The sequence below is a fragment of the Desmodus rotundus genome, chromosome 10, assembly GCF_022682495.2.
Source record: "Desmodus rotundus isolate HL8 chromosome 10, HLdesRot8A.1, whole genome shotgun sequence".
NCBI classification, from domain to species: domain Eukaryota; kingdom Metazoa; phylum Chordata; class Mammalia; order Chiroptera; family Phyllostomidae; genus Desmodus; species Desmodus rotundus.
In genome coordinates, this window is record NC_071396.1 from 94,455,569 (window position 1) to 94,471,006 (window position 15,438).

Consider the following 15,438-nt stretch of genomic DNA (forward strand, 5'->3'; position numbering starts at 1 on the left):
GTTAAATGTCGTAGCTTTTATTAATTGCACAGGCCCCTAAAAAAGCAACAGAATAATTGAAAAGTTAATTACATCAATGTTTTTCTTCAAATAACTAAGGCTTATTAAACTTTAAATGTTCAAACATTTAAGCATCTATTGAAGTACCAATAGCTATACACAATGTGCAGTTCTAAATACTAATTAAACAAATTCTAAATCACCAAAAGCCTAAGCCTGAATTTTAAGTAACTCATGTTTTAAGTACTGTGCCCCTACATACGGAGGATTAACCGCTTCGGTACTGACCACGGCTGCAGGCTTGTGGATCTTTTAAAATGCCGTGGCTGCTCTCGAACCACATTCTTCCAGTACTTGGACCAAGGCAGGTAGACTGATCAGAAAACCTGGAACCCTTTGCTAATGTCACATTGCTACTCTTGGAGAGTTGTCCCTTTTTTAATCACTAACTGAGAATATATAGAAATGAATTTGTATATTTGATGTTTTGGGTTAAAAACATTCTTTATTTTGAAAAAATAACATTAGGTTTTATTTTTAAATACAAAAAAAAGTATATGTCTCACCACCCAGATAAATCTTAAAAACATTTTTTAAAGATTTTATTTATTAACTTTTAGAGAGGGAGTAAGGGAGGGAAAAAGAGGAACAGAAACATCAGTGTGTGAGAGATACATTGATCGATGATCTGTTACCTCTCACACCCCAAGCTGGGGACCTGGCCTGCAACCCAGGCCTGTGCCCTGACTGGGAACTGGCCTTGCAGTTCATAGGCCAGCACTCAGTCCACTGAGCCACATCAGCCAGGGTGAAAACACTTTTAAAAAGTTGATATAGTCCAGGCGGGTGCGGCTTAGTGGATTGAGCACTGGCCTGCATTCTGAAGGGTTGCTGGTTCGATTCCCAGTCAGGACACATGCCTGGGTTGGGGCAGGTCTCCAATTGGGGGCATGGGGGAGCCAACTGGTTGATCTTTCCCTTCCTTCCCATCTCTCTAAAAATAAATAAATAAAATCTTAAAGAAATAAAAAGATAAAAAATTGATATAGCCTTCTGCTTTCAAATGTGATAGGGTAGCTGGTACCAGACTAGTAATCCTGCCATATGCAGCTAGAAAACTGGACTAAATATATATATAAATAATCAGTCTGTTTTCAGACACTGGACAATGTGATCACAAGAGAGGGCCTTCTGCCTGGAATACGAGGGAGTATCTAAGCAGAGTACAGCAGATGAGACAGAGAGTCGAGCTTGGGAAGACTCAGGTGGTTAGAATTGGGAGTGAAGAAGACCAGAGAGAAGGAAATTATGCAAACAAATTGCTTCTGTGCATACATACAGTGAAGATGAATGAAACTTAGGGAAAGGCCAATTTCTACAGGCTCAACAATTACTTGTGCTCATATGACGTGGAGAGACATCAAATTCCAAACAACCTGAGTGGAAAAATCTTGTGGGACAAGATTTAGAGATTTCAGGAAGGCTATGCATCAAGAGTAAGCCATGCTAGCCCTAGAATAAAGGTTACTTTAGTTATATCTTTCCTAACAAAGCTTAAAAATAAGCCTTGATAGGATCAGACTTAACTACAAATAACTAAACTATCTGCCAAAATAAAACTCAACACACTTAAAAAGAATACAGTGAAATCCAGACTTTCACAAAGACTAGAATTCAATAAAAAAAAAAATCACTAGCAGTCACAAGAAACAGGAAAATATGACAAAACCAGCACAAAAAGCAGCCAACAGATTCAGGTTCATTTCAATAGGACTACTGACACTTTAAACTTTCTTTTTGGCGTCAGTTTGGTATATTGCGTTTTCTCAGAAATCGTCCATCTCATCTAAAATTTCAAATTTATTGGCATAACTTTTCATAATATCCTGTTATTTTTATACAAATATATACATGATCTGTAACCATCTACTATTTTTATTATTGGCATTGATTATTTGTGCCTTCTCTCTCTTTTTTTATTCATCAGTCTTGCCAATGGCTTATCAATTTTCTTAGTCCTTTCAAAGAACCAACTTGTGTTTTGTTGATCCTGTCTACTGCAAGTTTGATTTCTATTTCATGTTTACATTCTTCTTGATTCTAGAGAGAGAGGAAGGGAGGGAGAAAGAGAAGGAGAGAAACATCGATCGATGTGAGAGAGAGACATCAGTTGGTTGCCTCCTGCAGGTGTGCGACTGGGAATGGAAGCCACAACCCAGGAACGTGCCCTGGCCAGGAGTCGAACTGGTGACTTTTCTGTTTGAAAGATGACACTGGACCCGCTGAGCGACACCAGCCGGGACTTACATCCTTAAAATTATTATTTCCATCCTTCTGCTTTCCTTGGGTTTATTATTCTTTTTCTAATTTCTTAAGGTTTCTTAAGGTTGTTTAATGCATTAATATTTTTACCTTTTCTTCATTTTTAACAAATGCATTTAAGAATTTAAATTCCTTCCAATTACTACTTTGCCTGCTTCCCGTGTCTTAATATGTAGCATTTTCATTCAATTCCAAATATTTTCTAATTTCTACTGGGATTTGTCTCTGACATCTAAGTATTTAGAAGTGTATTGCTTGCACACAGGAGGCCTAGTGATATCTTTTTGACACTGTCTTCTGGTATAATTACATAGTGTTCATAGAGTAATATTCTAAGTGATTTTAGTCCTTTGACATTTGTTGAGAATTGTTTTATGGCTCAATGTATGGTTAAGTTTATTAATTGTGCTGTTCAAATCTTTTATATCTCACCCATTTTTTTCTTGTTCTATCAATTCCTAAAGAAGGCATATAAAATTCTCTCACTATGATTGTACTTTTTGTCTATTTCTCCTGTTGCTTTTGTCAATTTTTGCTTTATTTATTTTGATGCCACATTATTAGGTACATAGAAATTTAGGATTTCTATCTTTAATTAATTTGTGTGTTTGATGTGAAGTGGGGGTTAAGCTTAATTTTCTTGGGATGAGGGTAATCTAGTCACTCTAACACCTTTTTAAAAAATTTGAATTACATAGGCAACTTTGTAAAAAAATCAAATTACCATATATTTGTAGGCCTGTTTCTGAATTCTCTGTTCTGTTCCACTGATATGCTTAGCTGTCTGCATGCCAACATCAAACTGTCTTAATTATTGTGGCTTTATGTTAAGCCTTAAAAATTGATAGTGTAAATCCTTTGACTCAGCATGGCCATCCTGTCTTGGTTATTCCAAATTTTCAGTAAATTTGAGAATCAGATTTTCAGTTTATTGAAAATGGCCTGCTGAACTTTTGATAAGATTGCATTGAATCTATAGATCCATTTGCAGGAGAATTAATATCTTAACAATATTGATTTTCCCAATCATAAACACTGTATGTTCTTTAATTTCTCTTAGTTATATTTTGTCATTTTTAAGAGGTTGCATTAGCTTGCTGGGGCTGCCATAACAAAATATCCGACTGGTTGGCTTAAGCAACAGAAACTTATTTTCTCTCAGTTCTAGAAGCTAGAAGCCCAAGATCAAGGTGTTGGCAGGTTTGGTTTCTTCTGAGGCTCCTCTCCTTGGTTTGCAAATGGCCACTTTCTTGCTGTGTCATTCATCATATGATCTTCCCTATGTTGGAGAACATCGCTGGTGTCTCTACGTGTGTCCAAGTTTCCTCTTATTAGGACACAGTCAGAGCGAATTAAGGCCCTTAGGGCCCACTCTAACAGTCTCATTTTAACGTAACCACCTCCTAAAAGTCCTAGCTTTGACCTTCCAAAGTATTCAGGGTTAGGGCTTCAGTGTGTGAATTGGACGCAATTTAGCTCACAAAAGTCTTAAACGTCTTTTGTTAAATTTGTTCCTATTTTATTTTTATATGCTATTGTAAATGGTACTGGTAAACATAGTTTTTCTAAAGTCTGTGCCTGATAATTCCAATATCTTGAGTCCTGTGTGAATGTTTCAATTGTCATTATTACTGATGTTTCTCATTATGTTGTTCTTATCTTACACTGTGCAGAGTGGTGTAGCTGATAATTTGTTTTTATAAATAATTTGAGATGAAGGGGGATGTTATCTTCCTGTAGAGGCGGTTTAGGTTTGCTTGTACCGGGTGCCTGCAGCAGGGTACTAGTAATTCAGGAATATCTCCATCCAATTTCTGAAACTAAGATTTTTTTCTGGGCCATTGAGAATGGGGAACTGAACTGGGCAACTTAACTTCTCTTCTCTCCTTATTCCTAGGACTGAGCCCTTTATAGGTTTTGCCTGTGGTCCCCTACCCTGCTGGGCCCTGGACTCCAACTTTTGTACCCGTAGTGCCTTGAGATTTTTCAGATGCACTACTCAGCATCTTAGCATTGTAGCCTCTTAGAGTCAGGCAAATGTCCCTGGGGAAAAGTGGCTTCAAATGCCAGGATCATGTGTGTGTATTAATGGATACACACAGAACACACGCACATGGGTATATCTGGAGGATGAAAATCCTATAATCGAAATTACTCTATGAAAGAGTCTGTACGTGTGCAATAATGTGCATACACAATCGAGCCATAGTGCACATTCACGTATCTTTCCGGATCCGTTTCTCTGCATGTATGACACATGCACACGCACTCTCGAGGCAGGGAGGCAGTGGCTGTGGCCCGTGAATTCACAGGTACAACACTTGGAAACTACAGGGGTAAGAGTCCAAAAGTTTCCATGAAGCCAAAGATTCTGGTCTCCTGTGGAAGTGCCATTCCCTCACCATCCCTGCACTCCCCCTTCGAAATTCCATCTCCAAGGCGAGTCCTCCATTCAGTGTCGGGAGAGTCTGTTCTTGATGTCTTTAATGGTCTTGGCCATCATTGGGGCAATCTACTTTGCAGGCTTCCCGCTGCTGCTGCTGACCACCGGCGCCAAGTGGGCACTGGTGGTGCCTGTGCAGTCAGAAGCTGGCCTCCTAGGGATGTCAGAGGGAGCATGGCCACTTGTTGTGGGGTATAGTAGGGCTGGCATGATCTTGACTTCTTCCTGGACAGCTGCAGTCCCTCTTTCAAACTAGTTGAAAGAGACCCCCTTTGCTTGTCGGCCCTTGCAGAGTCATTGGCACATGCAGATCTGATCTTCAGTATCGGTGCTCTTAGCCGCTGCTCTTGGGCATTCTGAAGATGCAGGTACGTCTCCTGCCATGACTCATCTTCTTTCCGCCTTTGTTTCTTAAAGTTGTGCTGACAATGCATTTTCCATAATTGGTCTGTTTCTGCAGCTAGTACACGACTGTATTTCTCTAGGCGATATAGCTGATCAGGTGTACAACTCTCCAAAATGGGTTCCAGAACAGAGTACAGGGCTCCTCCCACTCAAAAGAGTAAGTTGATGTTGTTTCTAAGGACCTGGGTACACTGCTGGCGCCAAGTCATCATTTTGCGGAGATAGGCCCACTTGGAACCAGAGAGCACCCCGCATTTTTGAGTTCATTCTGAGCCTGGTCAGCACAGCTTCTCCCTCTTTCTGAGGTGAAGGCAGTGCTCTTTGTTCCAGTTGGAAGGACGACATTAACTCAAAGGCAGAAAGTGGATGGTAACTGACCGGGAGGTCTGGGAACATGGGTGACCGACCAGTGGGGACTTTTTTAGCTTGGCCCCATTGGCTCCAGATGGCTGCGGCTTCTCTGTGCTTGTCTTAGGTAATTCCTGAACCAAGTCCAAGATTTCACTAGCGCTTGTAGAATCCTTTTTCTTAAGTCTTTTTCCTCCAAGTGCAGTGGTGGGAGTCTTCACAGTTTTCTTTTTTTCCCGCGGGGCTGGTGGTAGGTGAGGTATGCCTAACAAGACATGGTGAGCAGCTGGAACTCCTCTTCCACATCTGCCTCCTCCACGTCAGGGAGGGAACCCGCTGGCTTCCTACCCCAGCGAGGCGTCCTGACTTTCTCTTCTGGAGTCTGGAGGTTGTTCGCAGCCTTCCCTCCCACCTCGGACGCAGGACCCCTGCTGCCTTTGTGGGGTCTAAGTTGTCTAGACACCACTTGTCTTTGTCAGATTGGGTCTCCTCTGAGTCGTCGTGCCTTTGCTTTTTCAGGGGGTTGTCCGGAGCCACCTCTGAAGGAGGCAAAAACTTCTGGAAGCTGCAGCCCCCTCTCTCCTTTCCCTTCTTGACACCACGAAGGATGGTTCCTTCGTGGTGTCCTCTAAAGGGAGAGGCCCAGGGCGTTCCTCTCTGCCAAAGACCTGGTGTGCCCTCTGGCTGATCGAAGGGGTGGGCTTCTCCTGTCCCTTTGGCAACCACACAGTGCATGTCCTTGTGGGAAGGTGGGTGCTACCCACTTCAATTCACAGCCCCTCTGCTGGGGTGCACCCAGGCGTCGTTCTTCGCCAACCTCCCGTCGGCCCCAAGAGGCTGCAAGGTGCCTCCTGGGCCGGGACGCGTGCCTGCGAGGGTCCCCAGAGTCTGCCGAGGACCTGCCGCAGCTGGACGGGACCGGCCGCCTTAAGAGCCCTGCTCCGCAGAGTCAGCGGGTGAAACTCGGTGGCCGGTCTAGTCTCGCCCCTCGCGAAGGTGGGGCCCCTGCTGGGGCGTCTGGAGCTGTGAGGGCGCACTGGGCTTCCCCTGCCGGCGCTCAGAGCGGCTGGATGGCCTGCAGGACGCTCCGCGGCCTCCATGCCTCGCGTCTCCTCCTCCTGGAGAGAGACGTGGAGCCCTTCGGGAGTCGCTCTCCTCCGAGGCCCGTCAGTCAGGCCGGTGTTTCCTGCCACTGGAACCAGCTTCTTGCACTGGGCCACGGAGTCCCCGTCAAGGCTCCTGATATGCTGGTGTTTGGGCAGACAACTGTCTGGCCCGCCGTCTCTGCCAGAATGGCTATGGCCTGGCGGGGATCTCCTCCGCTTCAATCTCCAGCTTCTAGGGCGTGGGGGCAGAGCCAGGCCTGCGGAGGGCCCTGAGGCCTGGGGGACCAAGTTAATTTGCATATGAAGGTCGCACAACAGGAAGAGGGGAGGCTGGGATTTAAGTTTAGGCGCCACTGTGCGAAGCACCCTTCTGAAGAGGGTGAGGAGGGGAAGCCCAGAGAGAAGGGGATCTGTCTGAAGTCAAACAACTTAGCCCCGCGAGGGCACTAGGAGTCCCCTGCATCCGTTTGCCCGCAGAGCAGTGTCTGACCGAGGCATCCAAGCAGTTCTTCTGGAATGAATGACTGAAGGGCCATTTTATCCGAACATCAGAAGTAGGGCCTGACTCAGGTCAGCCCTAGACACTCCAAGCGCCCTTGAGGGTGCTTAGTCTCACCCTGTAAGGGCTCAGTTTCATTACTACCATGATTACAACCCCAAAGAACAACTTCATGGCGTTAACTGACAGTCAGCACTGACTTCATCCTGTTTATCAGAGGAGGTCTGCTCAGATCCTTTGTCAGCCCTAACTCCATCCCATTGATGAGACCCTAACAGATCGCCAGGAATGCCCCGGCCTGGACACGTTGCCCAAATCGGGAGGCTCAGTGGTTGCTCTTCCCTGATATTTTATACGTAAGTTTTTTTTATCTCTTGAACAATTCTATAGGTATACCTTTGTTCAACTTTCCCCTCAGATTTTCTAGTTGTCTTAACGTTATTTATTGAGCAGTCTATATTTCCTCCGCCATTCTGGGTTTTAAACATATCCCAAGTCTAAGAGAATTTATGCAATCTGAGAATCCCTGACAGTTATCATTGTTTTCAATATTCTCAGTAGCATCAGTTGGTGGTTTTAATATTGCACGATTACTCAGAGTCACAAATCAATTTTAAGGAAAGGATATATAAAAAACACAGTAAGTAAAATGAAAACACCACATTCCCACAACCCAGATACACTGAGACATTAACCAGGGGTGAACCCTAGTGTATGTCCCATGTATTTATTCTTCCAAACCCTCTTTCCTGTGTTTACACACACACACACACACACGCACACACACTGTATCGTTTCATCCAAATGGAATCATGTCATAAATGCCGTTCTTTAACCAGTTCGTTCTCTAACCAGCATCCAGTCCAGGGTCATGCATTGTATCTGGTTTTGTATCCCTCAGGTTTCTTCGAATTAGCACAGCTTTTTTCAGCCCCTATGCTCTCTATTTTTATTTCATTTTAATTTAATTTTTAATGACACCGACTTTTTCAGAAATCACGAAAATTGTTCTGTAGAACCTCTCCCTTTCTCATTTGTCTGATTTCTTCTTTGAGGTCTCATTTGCGCCCATCCCTGGTAAACTGACAGCTGGTTCTAAAGGCTTGATGGATTTAAGTTAATCCCTTTAGCCTAACTTCGAAGAGACGGTACTGAGGACCTCAGGAGACTGTGACATCGCCCCACTGTGATGGCAGCGTGACCTCTGCAACGTGCAGCTCTGCTGCAACTAGAAAGGCGCATGCACGTGTGAGCATGGCATAGAATGGAAAGTCCCCCGTGTTTCGGTGGGTTTTATACGTCTCTGAAATTTCACATTCTACAACCAGTTCCTGTTCGGAATCAACAACAAATGCCCCTCTTCATGGAACACTGTTGCTGAGCACAGTTGACCAGTCCTAACTTTGTATTAAATACAATAAACGCATTCCTGGATCTGTAGATATTCCTTTTGGTAGTTCTAGTGCTTTGTCAAGTTATGCAGCATTTAAAACTTAGGAAGTTTCCTGGTAGAAACAGGAGGTAATCAGGAAACAAACAAAAAACAAATTAGAACCTATGGGTATATATATTCAAGCTTTTAAGTGAATATTAGATGCAGGGACTGTAAAATAGAACTATAATAAAAACATTTGAAAGAAGAAATGTGTCCTTTTTAACTGTTTGTTTTTGAGATGGAAAGCTTAATGCAAAATTTGGATCTTATTACAGAAATTGAAATGAGCTCATGCAAATTAATCTCCATTGCACCCGTAAAAAAGAAATTAAAAGCACTAATGTTGCATGTGGTGTATATACAGTAACATTTCCTAAATATCTTCTGGGTCTAAAACTAGGAATGATATTCAATGCTTCCTTTTCCTCAGGCTACAGTATCATAGGATTCAATTTTGAATCTGATAATGGAGGCATTTTTGTTGCACAATAGCCCACAAAGGAAATGAAGGAAGAAGAAAACAGACAGATTATTGAAGCAGAGACAAATGAGATACCTCAGTAAATGTTCACTTCTGGGCTTTCTTTCTTTGGTAGACAGAAATTAATTGAGCATCTAATTGTGTCCATTTCAGGGGCACACCATCTTCACAGTTTAAATTGACCATTTGTTGGTGGCCCATTCTTAGTTTTTCAATGTAGCAGGTAATTTTCTGTGCTCATTTGAATGGCATAAGTAGAAAGATGTTATAGATCTGGCAAACTTTACACTTTTAATTAACAATTTTATAAGACCCCATTTTACATTTCAAGTAGTAGCACATCTTAAATATTTAACACTAGGTATTTGTAAAGTGTTTTTTCTTATTTCTCTTTTCTTAATAAATTCTGAATTTCTATCAAACTTGTCTCACAGAAAAAGTCTCATCATTATTTCAAGGCTTGGAGACCCCAAGTACATGCTGTCTCACAATCTGCATTGTAAGAAAGCCATTCTTGAAGCAGCCTCATAACCAAACAGAATTCTAAGTCCCTGGGCCAGACGATGGCCCTCTGTTTTCGTCATCTGCCGTAGATATCAAGACTATTTGCCAAACTGTGATTCTATCCAAAAAACCCTGGAAGGACTCACGACTGAAGGTGGGACAGCTACCGTTTTCTAGGAATGTAATCAACACCCTGCACAAGCCTCTCTGATAGGTTATTTATATTCTTTGAAGAATATGGTCAACATGGCTCAGATCAGCTTAGGATCCAGAGATCTCTTCATCCGAAGAATTAGAGCTTTGCCTTCCTATCCTGATCCATTGTGGATCACTAGGCCAGTGGTTCACCGTTCAAACAATTCTCCAGTGCCTTACTGGTATGGCTCAGTTGGTTGGGCAACGTCCTGCAAAGGGAAAGGTCACAGGTTCAATTCTCGATCAGGGCAACTGCCTGGGTTGCGGGGGTATGTAGGAGAGGCCACTGATAGATGTTTCTCTCTCAAGGCAACAAACTGATGTTTCTCTTTCATATTGATGTTTTCTCCCTCCCTTTCTCCTCTCTCCAAAACCAAAAACAAAACCAAAAAACCCCACCAAAGAAAGACTCTCCAGGAATTCTAAAAGGAACTTGAAGAAGATAATTCTGCCAAATGCTTCAGCTCCGGTTTCGTTAGAGTTGCTGTGAAATCTAAGTTGTACCTTTGGGGAGTGGACGGTAAGACTCTCAGGTTTCTCCGCCTTTGTGTACATGCAGTTTTTTGTTGTTCACATTGTCACTGATTGTTTTTTAAAGATCTTGTTTATTTATTTTTAGAGATAAGGGAAGGGAGGGGAAAAGAGGGAGAGGAACATCAATCAGTTTCTTCTCACACACCCCCAACTGGGGACCTGGTCTGAAACCCAGGCATGTGCCTTAGACTGGGAATTGAACCAGCAACCTTTCAGTTCACAGGCTAGCACTCAGTCCACTGAACCACACCAACCAGGGCATAGTAGCACTGATTTTTTTTTTTTTTTTGCCACCTAACTGGTGTTTAGCTCATTCAATGCTGCCTAAAACCTTTATTTTTTTAAAAATCTTTATTTCTCTTCATTTTGCTTGCCATAAGATTTTTTTAAAAAGACTGGTAACCACAGTTGTTTGATTTCAGCAAATTTGTCACACTTTAATTTCTGGGCAAGTTAAAATAGCAGCTTCTCTGTGGTCTGGAGTGAATGTGCAGGGGTGGGAGTAGAGACTGATGAGGAGGCGTTCATACAGGAGAGAAATTGATGGAGGGAAGAGCGTTGGCCCAGGAACTAGAAGACTGGGTTCTGCTTCCCACTCTTTACAGGCTTTTGAGCAAATCTCTTAACTTTTCTAGATCTCAGGCTCCTGGGACTCAATGATCTCCAGGTGCCTTCTAGACTCCTGAAATTCTGAATCAAAACTCCAAGCGTGAGTTTGAGAAATGTACATTTAAAAACATATACCATCAATCTTATTACTGCTTGTTTAATATGAGGGTATATTTTGATTTTGCATACTTGATTTGGACTGAATTTTGTAATGATTGTCATCATTATTATGGAACTAATACTTGGAACTACCTAAATTTCGTGAACAGCTTTCCCTGCTAATACACTAGATGGCACTACAGGCGAGGCAAATCAAACTACAAAAAAAAAAAGAGGCAAACTTTATCAACACAAATTAGAAAGGCCTTCACCAAGGAAGAGTTGTTGCATCAACATCTTCAGAAAGATAAATGAAAACCACCAGTGTTGGACATCTTAACATCAGGATAATGTCATTTTTACAGTGGCTTTCAAACTTTTTGATTGCGCTCAATTAATGAAGACGTCTCAGGTTGAGATCCAGAACACATACATACGGGCCATCGCACACAACAATTCCACAAAGCAACAGTAAGCCTTCTTACCTCTTACGCATTCTGTGATAATTCCATTGCTGACTGTACCCCATTAATGATTTCATGACCTGTATTTCAAAAACAAACAATTATTTAATGAACCTATCAAGAAATGCCAGATTCTACTTAGCAATTGGCGCCATACCAGGTTCTGGGGGCGAGAAATGCATAAGGATACTTGTGTACTGGGAAAGGGAAGAGTTAGTTACCTTGAGGGATATGAGACAGCAACCTTGTACGGCACTGAATTGCCCACAGACTAAAAGTCAGTGGAAGAAGATATTTTAAGGGAAGATTTTATGGAATAGATGGATCATATCTAACTAAGGCTTTCCTTTGATATGAACTTTTTAAAAAAGGTTTTATTTTCAGAACAAGGGGAAGGGAGGAGAAAGACAGGGAGAGAAACATTGATGTGCGAGAGAAACAATTGGTTGCCTCTTGCATACCCCAAACTGGGGACATGGCCTGCAACCCAGGCATGTGCCCTGACCAGGAATCGAATCAGCGACCTTTCGTTCACAGGGTGGCACTCAACCCACTGAGCCGCACCAGCCAGGGCTGATATGAACTTTCACTGGGGAAATTACATACTGTGGAACTAAAGTAGTCACGTAAAATAAATGCATATTCCATTCATATAAAGTTCAAAAATATGAAAACTAAACAATATGTTTTTAAGATATATACATATTTGGTAAATCCATAAAGAAAAAAGGAATAACTAACATAAAAGTCAGGATGGTAGTTACCTCTGGTGGGAGGGAGGGGAAAACATCTTAAAGGAACACAAGAGGGAATTTCTAAGATGCTAACAGTGCTCTGGGGCTTACCCAGGGTGGTATTGGTCATTATTATTATTCAAAATAAATGGAAGTTTCCTATACTCTTCTGTGTGAATTATGTATTTTATAATAGCAAATAAAAATAGCAAAGAAAATTACTGTAATTGCTTCGTGATTCTTTATCTCTTCTTGGTAATTTGTTTTTTGGTTTGTTAACCCTCCTTGACTGATGGGGTCTCTTCAAGGACAGAGACTGAAAAGTACCCAATGTCGTTTTTTAAGAATAGCTAGCTATACACTTTCAAAGCTCTTCTAATGTTATCTAATCTGTTGTCCTTGAGGATGAACTTGGATTTTAGAAATAGTCAAATCCATTAATAAAGTATGTTTTTAAATTGAATAACTTGAAGTAATGACAAACGACAGGATTACCCAACAGCAGAGAATTGATTAATTTATGGTTCATTCTCTGCAGTTATTAGAAGTCATGTTTGAGAAAAACTTTTAATGACTTGGGAAAATACAGGGCCGGGCAAAAGCAGGTTTACAGTTGTTCCTATGTTATGACTATTACCACCGCTTTATAAACTCAGAAAAGTGTCACAATGGCGCAGAGCACTTCGATACAATCTCTTACGTGCTCCAACGGCCAGCCTTCCTTATTTACACGTTCTTGTACTCTGGTTGCTATACTCCAGCACACTTTGGCACAGAGTTCTTTATTGTCATCAACAAACCTGCTTTTGCCCACCCTTATATTTACAAAGTGTTTTTAAGAAAAAAGAAAATGACAGGTTATCAATACACACAAGAAGCGTCTGTTGTAAGAAGATTGAAAGAATGTGACTAAAATGTTTTGTTTTTTTCTTATGCCTTTATGCGCTGTCCCAAGTTTCTACGTTGGTCACCTGCTATTTTTGTAAATGCAGGCTGAAGTAAGACTGTGGTCATTTATCTACACCGAAGACAGTTTAATTAGAGGAACTGCAGAAATGTGTTGAGCCATGGAGTGAAAGCATGGCTTGCCAAGGTGCCTGTTCTGAAGGGTGACTCCATTTAAATATATTAGGTCTGATATATTTGTTTAGAAATCTATCACTCTTTAAAAAGTAGACATTTTTTAGAGCAGTTTTAGGTTCACAGCCAAGTTGATCAGAAAATACACAGGATTCCCTAATACTCGGCCATAAAAAGGAAGAAAAGTTTAGCCTCTGTGAGGAGAACATCATGCTCAGTGACATAAGCCAGTCAGAGAAAGACAAATACCATATGTTCTCACTCATGTGTGGACTCTAATGAACAAACTGAGCAAACAAGGAAAATGGGGACAGACTCATAGATGGAGAGTGGGGTGACAGCTGGGGGAGGTTAGGGGTGGAAAGATTGAGCAAAAAGGAAAAAGGGCTCATGCACATGGACAACAGTGTGACTGCTGGGGGGAGGGAGGTATAAGTGGACGAAAAGGTAATGGGAAAAAATTCAATGAAGATTAAATAAAATACAAAAAAATTAGAAAAAAAAAAAAGGAAAATACACAGGATTCCCACGTGCCCTCAGCCCCCACACATGCACACGCTGCCCCAATATGAACATTCTGCACCCGATGAACCTACACTGACACATCATAGTCACCCGAAGTCCACAGTTTACATCAGAGTTCACGTTTGCTGTTGTACATTCTGTGGATTTTGACAGATTTATAATGATGTGTATCCACCATTACAGTATCGTATAGAATAGAATCACCTAAAATCCTCTGTACTCTACCCCCCCTCCCACCCCGCTAAACTCTGGTCCCCACTGATCTTTTTATTGTCTTCAAAGTTTTGCATTTTCCAGTATGTCATATAGTTGGGATCATACACTATGTAGCCTTGTCAGATTGGCTTTTTTCACTAGTACTATGCAGCTACGTTTCCTCCATGTCCTTTTATGGCTTGATAGGTCATTTCTTTTCAGCACCAATTAATATTCCATTGTATAGATACACCACAGTTTACTTATCAGTGTGCAGGTTTCTCTCTAGACATACAAACTCATCTGGGCAAGTACCATGGGGTGTACTTGCCAGGTCCTATGGTAGAGAAGGGTTAGTTTTGTAAGAAACCACCAAACTGTCTTCCAAAGGAACTGTGCCACTTTGTATTTCCACCAGCAGTGAGCGCTCTGTGTCCTCGCCAGCACTTGCTGTTGTCAGTGCTCTGGGTTTGCGCCATTCCAATCCGTGTACAGTGGTGCCTTGTTGTTTGAATTTGCCATTCCCTAATGACACATGAAGTTGAGCATCTTTCCATGTGTTTTGTTGGCATCTGTATATCTTCTTTTGTCAGGTGTCTGTTTATGTCTTTTGCCCATCTTTAATTGGGTTGGTTGTTTTCTTATTGTTGAGTTTTAAGAGCTCTTTGTATATTTTGGATAACAGTCCTTTATCAGATGTGTCTTTTGTAAATATTTTATCCCAGTCTAAGTCACTACTTTTCATGTTATATATTTTATTACTTCAAGAATTATTATAAATTTTCTTTTCTCTTAGAGTTCTGAGAGCCCTGGTTAATTTACAGGGTGGAGCAGAAGTAAGTTTACAGTTGTTCACATGGAAAATAATACAAAACTTTATCAATATTAATATAAGAATAAACTGTTTTGCATACTGTGAGGGGACGGGAGGCTGGGAAGTGTGTGGAACAGCCTGCTCCTCATCTGCCTTAACAGGAAGTTAACTGTTAATGTCTAATATTCACATGTCATGAAACAGTGATATATTTAGAAACATGGAGGTAAATATTGGAAGAAACAGCTGAAGTAATTACAGTTGTTGTCTCTAGGGAGTGAGGGGTGGGGTCGGGTAGTGGAGCTGGACAGACTATCATTTTTCTTTAAAAATGTATAGTGTGACATTATTCAGCTGTAAAAAAAGAAGAAAACTTTGGCACACACTACCACACGAGTGAACTCCGGTGGCATGCTGAGTGAAATAAGCCAACACAAAAGGACAAATACCGTATGAGTCCACTTTCTGTCTCTGCGAGGTGGTACCCATCACAGGCTAACTCGCAGAGACAGAAAGCAGAGCGGGGGTTGCCAGGGGTTAAGACTGGGAGTCCCTGCTGCGTGAAGACCAGGTCTCAGTCGGGGAGGGTGGAGGAGCTCTGAAGACGGACGGCAGCCAACAGTTTCACTGTCTAAACTGTACACTA

At 41.8% G+C, this 15,438-nt stretch overlaps 1 protein-coding gene and 1 pseudogene across 4 annotated transcripts in view; one reads left to right on the forward strand and one right to left on the reverse strand.

Moving 5' to 3' along the window:
• The window catches only part of KATNAL2 (katanin catalytic subunit A1 like 2), a 60,078-nt gene that overhangs the window by 3,170 nt on the left and 41,470 nt on the right, over positions 1–15,438 (forward strand). The gene's annotated exons all lie outside the window — the stretch shown is intronic.
• On the reverse strand, positions 4,822–6,376 carry LOC139440332 (elongin-A-like; annotated as a pseudogene).